At 36.6% G+C, this 12,066-nt stretch overlaps 1 long non-coding RNA gene and 1 pseudogene across 1 annotated transcript; both read left to right on the top strand.

Annotated features, from left to right (window-relative positions):
• The first annotated feature begins 234 nt into the window (after positions 1–234).
• LOC133261145 (uncharacterized) lies at positions 235–9,480 on the top strand. The gene is made up of 3 exons (XR_009741027.1): positions 235–387; positions 6,807–6,859; positions 9,303–9,480. It is a non-coding gene; the product is annotated as an uncharacterized LOC133261145 (long non-coding RNA).
• Positions 4,792–5,782, top strand: LOC133261139 (olfactory receptor 5M5-like; annotated as a pseudogene).
• Positions 9,481–12,066: the final 2,586 nt, after the last annotated feature.

Genomic DNA, 12,066 nt, shown 5'->3' with positions numbered 1-12,066 from the left:
GCTGGTGAAGAATCCACTTGCAATGCAGGGGGCCCTGGTTCAATTCCTGGGTCAGGAAGTTCCCCTGCAGAAGGGATAGGCTACCCACTCCAGTGTTATGGGGCTTCCTGGTGACTCAGAAAATAAAGAATCTGCCTGCAATGCAAAGACCTGGGTACAATCCCTGGATTGGGAAGATCCCCTGGAGGAGGCCATGGCAACCCACTCCAGCATTCTTGCCTGGAGAATCCCCATGGACAGAGGTGCCTGGCAGTCTACAGCCCATGATGTCACAAAGAGTCAGATCTGTTGAGTGAATAAGCACAGCACAATGCTTAGCAGACTGAGGCACAAAGAACAGTGGCACTCCTCAGTTAAATTTATTTCTTTGAAGTGGTTTCAATTTTGGTGAGTCCTTCCAACTCAAAATACTTCCAACAGTATTTAGAAGGCAAAAGCACCTTTTTTGAGAAAAACTTCCCCGTCCAGATCCATGAAACAAAAATAGATTTATGGTGAAAACTGAAAATGAGCACAGAGAAGAATAGCAAAGTCAGTGGTTTGGTCAGATGGGTTTTTTTGTTGTAGTACTTTTTGATTTCTGGTGTGTTTGGTGTTTCATTTCTAATGTGTTTTATAACTACAAAATGGTTATTACATTTTGTAGCAATTTAAAACCAAAGTTGTTAGCATCATTTTACTGTTGTACCAGTTAATATTCAGATTCCTATTAAATGTGCTAAGAATACTAAATGTAGAAGAAACAGTCTGGTAAACAGCATTCCAGTAGGAAAATAATAATACTATCCCACATTGAGGCTTGACCACCGTCCCCCTCACTGGACATGTGCTGAGCTTCAGACCTTGATTGCTGGACTCCTGTCATTTAATACCTGTTTCTGTTTACAATGGCACCCCACTCCAGCACTCCTGCCTGGAAAACCCCATGGATGGGGGAGCCTGGTAGGCTGCAAACCATGGGGTCGCTAAGAGTCGGACACAACTGAGCAACTTCACTTTCATTTTTTCACTTTCATGCATTGGAGAAGGAAATGGCAGCCCAATCCAGTGTTCTTGCCTAGAGAATCCCAGGGGCAGGAGAGCCTGGTGGGCTGCCATCTATGGTGTCACACAGAGCCGGACACAACTGAAGTGACTTAGCAGTAGCAGTAGCAGCAATGCTAGTAATTTTAATCTCTGACTCCTGCATGTAGTCGGCAAGTGATCCATGACCCAGAAGGATGGTGATTCAATGCCCCCTTTAGTATCCAGCAACGGTGAAGCCAGAAATATCACTTCAATCACAACATTTATTGAGTAATTATTGTGTAACACTCTGGTCTGAGTCAGGGATGTGAGACAAAACAAAATCCTACTCACATGTTTTAACTGAAGAGAATTTAATGGAAAGAATTTAATTTAATGAGGAGAATATTGGCAGTGTTAAATAAATCAGCCCAAGAATTTGAAGCACCTGGAGGCTAAGGTCATAAAGCAATTTTCATACAAATCTGAAGCAGCCAATACAAGGGACTCTGTCAGCGTTCTAGTGTCACAGGATCCAGGAAGAACGTGCCAGGCCACCTTTTCAACACACCTCAACAGGAATTTTCCTTGAAAAGATGCAGCCACCTTAACACTTCATTGTGAAACTGGGAGAAAATGAAAATTAAATTTGGATACTTTTCCCTTCTTCTCATCTCTATTATGCTCCTGGTTTCTCTCGGTGGCCTAACTCAGATGGAAACTAGACACTTGAGGAGCTCTATTGATGGAATTTAAAGATTAAGCTCCAGGTAGACCAAAAAAAAAAAAAAAAAGAAGATAAAAAAGACAAACAGTATAGATGGTCTAGACTGACAAACGAAGCATCATCAGCATATTTATATTATCTGTATATCCATGGTATTCCCTTTGCTAGTTATTTATTATTATAGCAATTTAAAATATAAAGAGCAGGGAGGGTATGGGGAGGGAGGAGGGAGGAGGGTTCAGGATGGGGAACACATGTATACCTGTGGTGGATTCATTTTGATATTTGGCAAAACTAATACAATTATGTAAAGTTTAAAAATAAAATAAAATTAATTAAAAAAATAAATAAAATATAAAGAGCAATGTTCAGAATCAGTAAATAAGTAGTTCAAATGCAGCAAAAGTTATCTGACTGAGGGTTTTCCTATATCATTCAGTCTTCTATCTGCATGGGAACTTAGTAACTTTTCCAAGTCAAGTCTCAAAATATCAAGACATTTAAGCATTAGTTTAAAAAAAAATGAGTCCCATTAGTATACCATTTCAGATTTGATTCCTTAAAGATACTGGGGAGAGGCAAGAATCATGTCCTCAATGGGTTTAAGATTTTAAAAAGAATAAATCACTCATGGTGGTTTATAGTCTAGATGATTTTCTGTGAGAAATAATTGAACCCTAGGGTGTTGGCCCCTCTGTGACAATTTTGGTATAAATTCCTCAGCTTCTTCATATCCATTCTGTCACTGGGAAATCATTCTTCTTTCACAGGTAGGACTAGGTATTAGACAGTTTGCTGTTCTCTATGCTTAGTCACTCAGTCGTCTTTGACTCTTTGCGACCACATGGATGGTAGCCCACCAGACTTCTCTGTCCATGGGGATTCTCCAGGCAGGAACACTGGAGTGGGTTGCCATGGCCTCCTCCAGGAGATCTCCCCAATCCAGGGATCAAACCCAGGTCTTCTGCATTGTAAGCAGATTCTTTACTATCTGGGCCACCAGAGAAGCCCAAGAATACTGCAGTGGGTAGCCTATCCCTTTTCCAGGGGATCTTCGGGACCCTGTAATCAGAATGGGGTCTACTGTTTTGCACTAAGTGAAGTTGCTCAGTTGTGTCCAGTTTGCGATCCCATGGACTGTAGTCTACCAGACTTATCTATCCGTGGGATTTTCTAGGCCAGAGTACTGCAGTGGGTTGCCGTTTCCTTCTCTAGGGGATCTTCCTGACCCAGGGATTGAACACAGGTCTCCTGCACTGCAGACAGATGCTTTACCCTCTGAGCCACCAGGGAAGCTCCTGCATTGCATGCATATTCTTTACCAGCTGAGCTAAATTCTATTTTTTTCATATTACAAATATTTATAAATATGCCATGGAGTGGTATCACAATGGAAAAAGAAATAGATCAAAGGCCACAAGACAGAACCTCAGGTTGAGAGTCTGTCAAGAATACCAAGTTTTATAGTGCCCAGAGCCACTTCTGTCCACTTCTCTCTAAGTTTTCCTTGCCAAGTCATCTCTTCCCATCAGGTGGCCAAAGTACTGGAGTTTCAGCTTCAGCATCAGTCCTTCCAATGAATGTTCATGACTGATTTCTTTTAAGATGAACTGGTTGGATCTCCTTGCAGTCCAAGGGACTCTCAAGAGTCTTCTCCAACACCACATTTCAAAAACATCAATTCTTAGGTGCTTAGCTTTCTTTATGGTCCAGTTCTTACATCCATACCTGATTACTGGAAAAACCACAGCTTGGATTAGACAGACATTTGTCAGCGAAGTAATATCTCTGCTTTTTAATATGCTATCTAGGATCGTCATAGATTTTTCTTCCAAGGAGATAGTCTCCTTTATCATGTACTAAAGATGAGAAATGCACTTTATGATTTCTTACATACTGTCTCAGTTTTATAGATAATATGGTTATTATTAACAGTATGACCTCTACAGACTCAAATTGAATCCCTATCATACAGTTTATTTTTATTTTCTGAGAGTTAAAATGAGGTAAAATTACAACAAAATTATTATGGTTTGGGGATGGGTCTGTCAATCACTCTTTAAAAAATTGTCTTCTTCTCAAGAAGAAATTTTTAATATGTTATTTTACCCCAATTATTCCTTCTTTTAATATTTAATACCACTGATAAATGTGGATATATAAAAATAATCATGTATTGTTTATGTACTGTATTTTTACCTGTATTTATACAAAAACACTGATTTAATTTTTTCCCATGAGCCAATTATTGCCCTAAATAATTGGCTGAAATATACAAAGCTAAGGATAGCCTGGGATATCTAACTGAAGTAAGATCTGGTCATGTGAGGGCCACCTGAGGTAGGCAAGGGTGCATAAAATGAACATGCAATGCAGTGTGAGGGACTACCTAGAAAATAACCTTGAGGTTAGAGTGGCAGGTAGACAGACACCAATTTTATAAAGATCTATTTGTTCTATTTCCCTAAATCATTCACCTGTGGGGAAAAAAACAATGAATTTCAATTATTGACACTTTAGACACTACATCAGAATTATTCTGAAAACAAAAAATCATAGTTTTAAAGAATATAAATATAAATCATATATTTAAAGGGATTGTAAGTGACCAATCCATGGTAATGATTTGTAGAAAAGATCTAAGCTTCTCAACTATGAAAAGACTTGCAGAAAAGTATTTGAAACTATGTAAATGTATCCTATATTAAGTTAAATATTGAAGCATCTACTACATTATTTCTGGATATTTAAAGACAAATTTGATGAGAAACATTTTTAAAGACTACTGAATTTCTTATAACATTGCTTCTGTTTTATGTTTTGTTTTTCTGGCCATGAGGTATGTGGGATCATAGCTCCCTAAAAGGGGATCAAATCTTTGTTCCCTGCATTGCAAAATGAAGTTCTAACCACTGGATAACCTGAAAAGTCCCTTATGTAACTTCTTTATGCCACATATATTTAGAAGTTTGAAAGAAGTAGGCATTGATGAAATGATGTTAATAATGGAGAATGATAAAAAAATGCATTTTTATTTCATTTACTTTAGACATCATTGGAAGCTGAGCAAACACAATGTTAAAGGAAAATTACACAGAGGTGACTGAGTTTATCCTCTTTGGACTGAAGATCGAGCTGACTTGCAGCCTGTCCTTTTTGTAGTCTTCCTAGTCATCTACCTGATCACAGTCGTCGGTAATGTGGGCATAATTTTGTTAATCAGAACTGACTCAAAGCTTCAGACTCCAATGAACTTCTTCCTCAGCTACCTCTCCTTTGTAGATCTCTGTTATGCCACCAATGTTACTCCTCAGATGCTGGTCAATCTCTTATCCAAGAGAAAAACCACTTCCTTCCTCGGTTGCTTTATACAGTTTGACTTTTTCATTTCCTTGGTGCTCAGAGATACCTATATGCTCAAAGCAATGGCTTATGACCACTACATGGCCATCCACAAACCCTTGTTATATGGCAGCAAGATGTCCCGAGGTGTCTGCCTCTCTCTCGTTGCTACATCTTATATTTATGGCTTTGCAAATGGTCTTACCCAGACCATCCTGATGCTCCGTCCCTCCTTCAGTGGACCCAATGAAATCAACCACTTTTACTGTGCTGACTCGCCTTTCCTAGTCCTGGCCTGCTCAGACACTTATGTCAATGAAACTGCCATGTTCGTGGGGGCTGGTTCCAGCCTCATGTTTTCTCTCACCATCATCCTCATCTCCTACATTGTCATCTTTACAGCCATTCTGCAAATGAGTTCTCCAGAAGGGAAGCACAAGGCCTTCTCCACCTGTGGGTCTCATCTGACAGTTGTCACTATGTTTTATGAGACACTGTTCTGGATGTATCTAAGGCCACCTTCTGAGGCATCTGTAGAACAGACCATGCAGCTGTTTTTATGTCTTTCTGAGTCCTATGCTAAACCCTTTCATCTACAGCCTTCAGAACAAAGATGTTAAAAGAGCAATAAGGAAAGTGTTTCGAGAGAATTTGTTTGTCAAATCAGGTACACATTTAGTCAGAGGTATGTATTCTCTGACCAATTAGAGAAAATTTTCTACTAATAAGTCACTTTTTCTCATTGACTTGTCTTTTTCTTTTGTAATTCACTTATGAGACTTGAAAGAATGAGTCCAGTCATTAGCTTGTGTTACTTTACTGTGTTTGAAATGACTACAACCTTGAATGGAGAAGAAAATGGCAATCCACTCCAATATTGTTGCCTGGAGAATCCCATGGACAGAAGAGCCTGGCAGGTTACAGTCCATGGGGTCTCAAGAGTTTGACAGGACTCAGTGACTAAACCACCACCATCCACCATGCTGAAAATCATAAAGCATTGCTATTTTTCTGTAAAATTAATAAATGTCAGATAATTCTACTCGTAGTACCCATAATGGTAGAAATTTATGAAATTTTAAATTTCATAATGCTAAGACAATGACAATTTGTTTGATATGGAGGGCTTAATAATTTGCAACTGTTTACCAAAATCTGTCAACCATATCAGGAAGAAAGATTTTTCTTTCTTTGATTCTTTTGGTCAGTTTTTCCTGTTTTCACCTTATATATCAGTGAAGATCAATGGGTATCTTAAATTATTAATCTAAGAAACATATGTAGATATTAGTACTGATGTAATGGAATCCTCATTCATAAAACTTTTGAGAGAAATGCCAAATTTCCTTTAGGTTTTTAAAAAGCTTATTTATTTTGACTCTTGTTTGCTTGTTTTACCAATATGCTTTTCACTTTAAAAGTGATACTGTGTTTTGATTTAGTATTTTTTTAATTATGAACTATTAACAGCTCACAGCCAGAAGTAGGAAATAATGTAAAGAGCACTTGACTGTGCATAACTAATCATCAGTAAGCATTTACACAAGGACACTTTTGTTTAGGATTTTCACACATCTCCATGTCATGGACCCCACTACTCACCTTTAGCATCTCCTCCTGAGGCATACAAATTGGGGAATCTTATGGTGCTGGAAAACTCTCAGAAGAGATGGCAGTTGAGCAGAACATGGTTCTATTTGGCCAAGTTAGTTGATTTCTCTGTTTTTTTCAGATCTTCAGCATCCCTACACATGTTTATTACTTCATACATAAAACATGAGAAAGGTTTGTGAATTTTTCTCTTTTAATAATTATTTAAATATTGAATTTGTATTATTGTATTATGTCAAGTAATAAACTAGTATTATTCCTCATATCATTTATAGTTTCTATCCCATCTCTGATACTTAAAATCTAAAAGTTGCTTCTGATAATCATAAATCTTCAACAGCACTTTTTATTGTTTTGAGTTGGTGCTTATTTATATATGTCCATTCTTTTAAAAATTAATTTATAATTGATTTATAATTTATAAGTTTCAAGTGTATGACATAAGGATTCACTATTTTTAGAATTTATAGGAAGCTTCCCCATTAGCTCAACAATAAAGAATGCCTGCAGTGCAGGAGACTCAGAAGATTCTGATTTGAGGTCTAGTCAGGAATATGTCTTGGGGGAGGAATTGTTAAAAAAGCAATAAGGAGAGTGACTCAAGAGAAATTATTTGCCAATAGGATAGATATTTTGGTCACTTGTATACCACATATCCATATTCTCTGATCAATTAGTGAGTACTTTAAATCATTTTGGCTATAAACTACTGTTTTTCTTTTTGTAATTCAGGTATTAGACCTGGAAAAATGTTTTCAAATAGTTGTAACTCAATGTATTAAACAAATACCATATATAAATTAAAACACAAGACCAAAAATCATTGCCAGTGCTCTATAAAATTAATTAAAGGCAGATTATTATGTCCACATTACCCATAAGGGTACACAGTTTTACCAGACAGAATTAAAAAATTATGCTAAGGCAATGACATTTTGTTAGATTTCTAGGGCTTTCTAAGGTTTCCAATCTATTTTCCAGGAACCTGTCAAAAATGCATGTGTATTGTCTGTTGATATTTTTCTTTTATTTACTTTTATCCAAATTATATAAGAATGAAGATCATGAGATTTTTTATGTAAATGTAATATATCCTATCAGATCAGATCAGATCAGATCAGTCGCTCAGTCATGTCCAACTCTTTGTGATCCCATGAATCACAGCACTCCAGGCCTCCTTGTCCATCACCAACTCCCAGAGTTCACTCAGACTCACGTCCATCGAGTCAGTGATGCCATCCAGCCATCTCATCCTCTGTCGTCCCCTTTTCCTCCTGCCCCCAATCCCTCCCAGCATCAGAGTCTTTTCAAATGAGTCAACTCTTCCCATGAGGTGGCCAAAGTACTGGAGTTTCAGCTTTAGCATCATTCCTTCCAAAGAAATCCCAGGGCTGATCTCCTTCAGAATGGACTGGTTGGATCTCCTTGCAGTCCAAGGGACACTCAAGAGTCTTCTCCAACACCACAGTTCAAAAGCATCAATTCTTTGGCGCTCAGCCTTCTTCACTGTCCAACTCTCACATCCATACATGACCACAGGAAAAAACCATAGCCTTGACTAGACGAACCTTTGTTGGCAAAGTAATGTCTCTGCTTTTGAATATGCTGTCTAGGTTGGTCATAACTTTTCTTCCAAGGAGTAAGCATCTTTTAATTTCATGGCTGCAGTCACCATCTGCAGTGATTTTGGAGCCCCCCAAAATAGAGTCTGCCACTGTTTCCACTGTTTCCCCATCTATTTCCCATGAAGTGATGGGACCAGATGCCATGATCTTCGTTTTCTGAATGTTGATCTTTAAGCCAACTTTTTCACTCTCCACTTTCTCTTTCATCAAGAGGCTTTTGAGTTCCTCTTCACTTTCTGCCATAAGGGTGGTGTCATCTGCATATCTGAAGTTATTGATATTTCTCCTAGCAATCTTGATTCCAGCTTGTTTTTCTTCCAGCCCAGCGTTTCTCATGATGTACTCTGCATAGAAGTTAAATAAGCAGGGTGACAATATACAGCCTTGATGTATTCCTTTCCCTATTTGGAACAAGTCTGTTGTTCCATGTCCAGTTTTAACTGTTGCTTCCTGACCTGCATACAAATTTCTCAAGAGGTAGATCAGGTGGTCTGGTATTCCCATCTCTTTCAGAATTTTCTACAGTTTATTGTGATCCACACAGTCAAAGGCTTTGGCATAGTCAATAAAGCAGAAATAGATGTTTTTCTGGAACTCTCTTGCTTAATACTTTTATTATTCTGTTAATGTTTTAAAACAATTTATACCCCTATCATAAAACTAGTCTTGTGGTTTCACTTTTATTTATTTTTTGTTATGAACTATTTTGAATACACAGCCAAAATACAAACTCATATAAAGACCACCAGTTTCAGTAACTAACAGGTAACATCTTCGAGCAATGCAACATTTTTCTTTTTCATTTTTATTTGATACTGGAGCAGAGTTGGTTAACAATGTTGTGTTAATTTCAGGTGTACAGCAAGGGGACACAGTTATACACATACATGTAACTACTTTTTTCAAATTGTGTACCCATTTAGATTATTATAGAGTATTGAACAGTGCTTCCTATTCTCTAACAGCAGGTCCTTTTGTTTCATATACTTTAGAAACTCAGATCCTGCACCTCTCCATGTCATGGACCCTACTGCCCATCTTTGTACCCCCTCTGAGGTACATTTGGGGGGAAGACTATGATGCTGAAAGTGCTTATAGGAGATGAGAACTGAGCAGAGCAGGGTTCTATTACTTCCATCTACTGCAATGTATTCCTAAAGATCTTCCATAGCCTTAAAAAAGTTTGAATTTTCTTATGCAAAAATGGAGAAAGATGATGTGGATTTGCCTTTTTTTTAAATTTTTTAAAATATATCGAGGCTGTATGATTAGGTCTAGTCAAGTACTGAACTAGTGTTATTCATTTTAACATTTATGGTTTCTATTCCTTATATGATATATAAAGTCTAAAACTCTGATATTCACATATATTGGGCAGTGTTTTTTTTTATTTTTTTAAATTTTATTTTATTTTTAAACTTTACAATATTGTATTAGTTTTGCCAAACATTGAAATGAATCCGCCACAGGTATATCCGTGCTCCCCATTGATTTTAGTTGGTTATGCCTGTTATGTATATTTCAAAACTTTTATTTTCAGGTCCTGAGTCCTTTTAATCATTGTGTATCTTATTTTATTGTGAGGGTTGACACTTTTGAATATTTTCTAACAAGTTAATTTGTGCTTTTCACAAATTGTCTTTATGTGTTTTTTCCCCCTTTACCTACTATGAATTAAATCATATTTTTAAGTTTCTATTCTTTTTGCTCTTTGTTTATCTATGACACATTCTTTTACTTATTTTTAATAAATTCCTGTAAATTATATGCATACTTGTCTTAACTTAGTCTTCATTAATCAGTACATCTACTTTTCTAATTAAATAGTAAAATGAACTGAGAATATTTTAATTGTGAATACATCCTGCTTCTAACTTATAAATGGTTATTTACAGGTATAGAATACATCACTAATAATAAATCATTTAACAATGAAGTTTAAATATTATCTATATTGTATCTGATTGCAATTATAATTATTTAATATCAATATTCCTTTAATTTTAATTATAGTGACAATTATAAATATATCACTCACAATTCTTTTTGTTCCCACTCTTAATTTACAGTTTAGTTTTCTTCTCTGTGTTATAAACCCTTATTTAGTTCTCTTTAGTGAGATTCTCTCCCTATTCACTTATCTGAGAATATCACTTGTCGGTTCTCAAAGAAACATTTATTTGGATATAAATGTAGAAAGTCAGATACTTGCTTTCAGTACTTAAAATACTTTATTTTCCAGTTTCTTTTAGTTTGGTTATACAGATAGATGTACCATAAGATTACTTGTTATTTCTCCATTGGTAAAATATTTAATAATTTGCTATTTTTCAGTTTCATTATAGGGATTTAGTTATATTGTTCCTTTTATATTTCCAATGCTTCCTTGGCTGATCTCTTAAAGTCATATCCTTTTAGGATATGTTTTCAAAATAGCATATAATTTTAATTCATAGAAATTTGGCAACTGTAGTTTTAATATTACCAGTGTGATTGTCTCATGATTTTATCATCTGCAGTATTCTCAGTTTCATGAAGATCAGATCTATGGTTCATGTCTGGCTTTGCTCACTAATTTAAAGTCAGAAATTATTCCAAAACCTAGAGTTCTCAATAAATATCTACTGAGTTAATAAACTAATAAACTATGCCTACTGCATTATAGTTCTTTGAGTATTGCAAGCTCTATTCTCTTCCATTTCCAACACAATTTTCACTAATTCTTAACTATTTAAAATCTGATTGTACAACTTCTATGCCTCATCTCTCCCATCATGAAACAAAAACTTTTGAAGGACAAAAAAACATCTTTTGTCTTTTTCTTTCACTTTCTTCATCGACCATACAGTGGCAAACAAGGGATTATCTCTGAATATTTGATAACTATATGAATACATGAATGAATGGATTAATGGATAAATGAATGCCACTTTACCCAGAAAATGTGTAGTGAGAGAGTTAATTCGTATGTAGGTTAATAAGGAGTCTGGAGATCTCAAGGAGGAAAGAAAGACAACATTTTTGTCTACATTCCTTTGCCTTAGACACGTAAGACTTTTTCCTTAAATTCTGAGTTATTATGACAATAATCTTTATGACTGACTTCCTTTAAGCCCAGAGATAATGATTATAGAACAAAACAACTCACCTTGTTCAAGGGTATGTTGTTCCTTAAGCTCTGTGCTGGAGCAGCCGTGAAGAGATACCCCACGCCCAATGTAAGAGAAACCCAAGTAAGATGGTACGTGTTGCAAGAGGGCATCAGAGGGCAGACACACGGAAACCATACTCACAGAAAACTAGTCAATCTAATCACACTAGGACCACAGCCTTGTCTAACTCAATGAAACTAAGCCATGCCCATGGGGCAACCCAAGACAGGCAAGTCATGGTGGAGAGGTCTGACAGAATGTGGTCCACTGGAGAAGGGAATGGCAAACAACTTCAGTATTCTTGCCTTGAGAACCCCATGAACAGTATGAAAAGGCAAAATGAAAGGATACTGAAAGAGGAACTCCCCAGGTCAGTAGGTGCCCAATATGCTACTGGAGATCAGTGGAGAAATAACTCCAGAAAGAATGAAGGGATGGAGCCAAAGCAAAAACAATACCCAGTTGTGGATGTGACTGGTGATAGAAGCAAGGTTCGATGCTGTAAAGAGCAATATTGCATAGGAACCTGGAATGTCAGGTCCATGAACAAAGGCAAATTGGAAGTGGTCAAACAAGAGATGGCAAGAGTGAATGTCGACATTCT

Source organism: Bos javanicus, chromosome 15 (genome assembly GCF_032452875.1).
Source record: "Bos javanicus breed banteng chromosome 15, ARS-OSU_banteng_1.0, whole genome shotgun sequence".
Lineage (NCBI taxonomy): Eukaryota > Metazoa > Chordata > Mammalia > Artiodactyla > Bovidae > Bos > Bos javanicus.
This window is presented reverse-complemented; position numbering and strand designations above follow the sequence as displayed.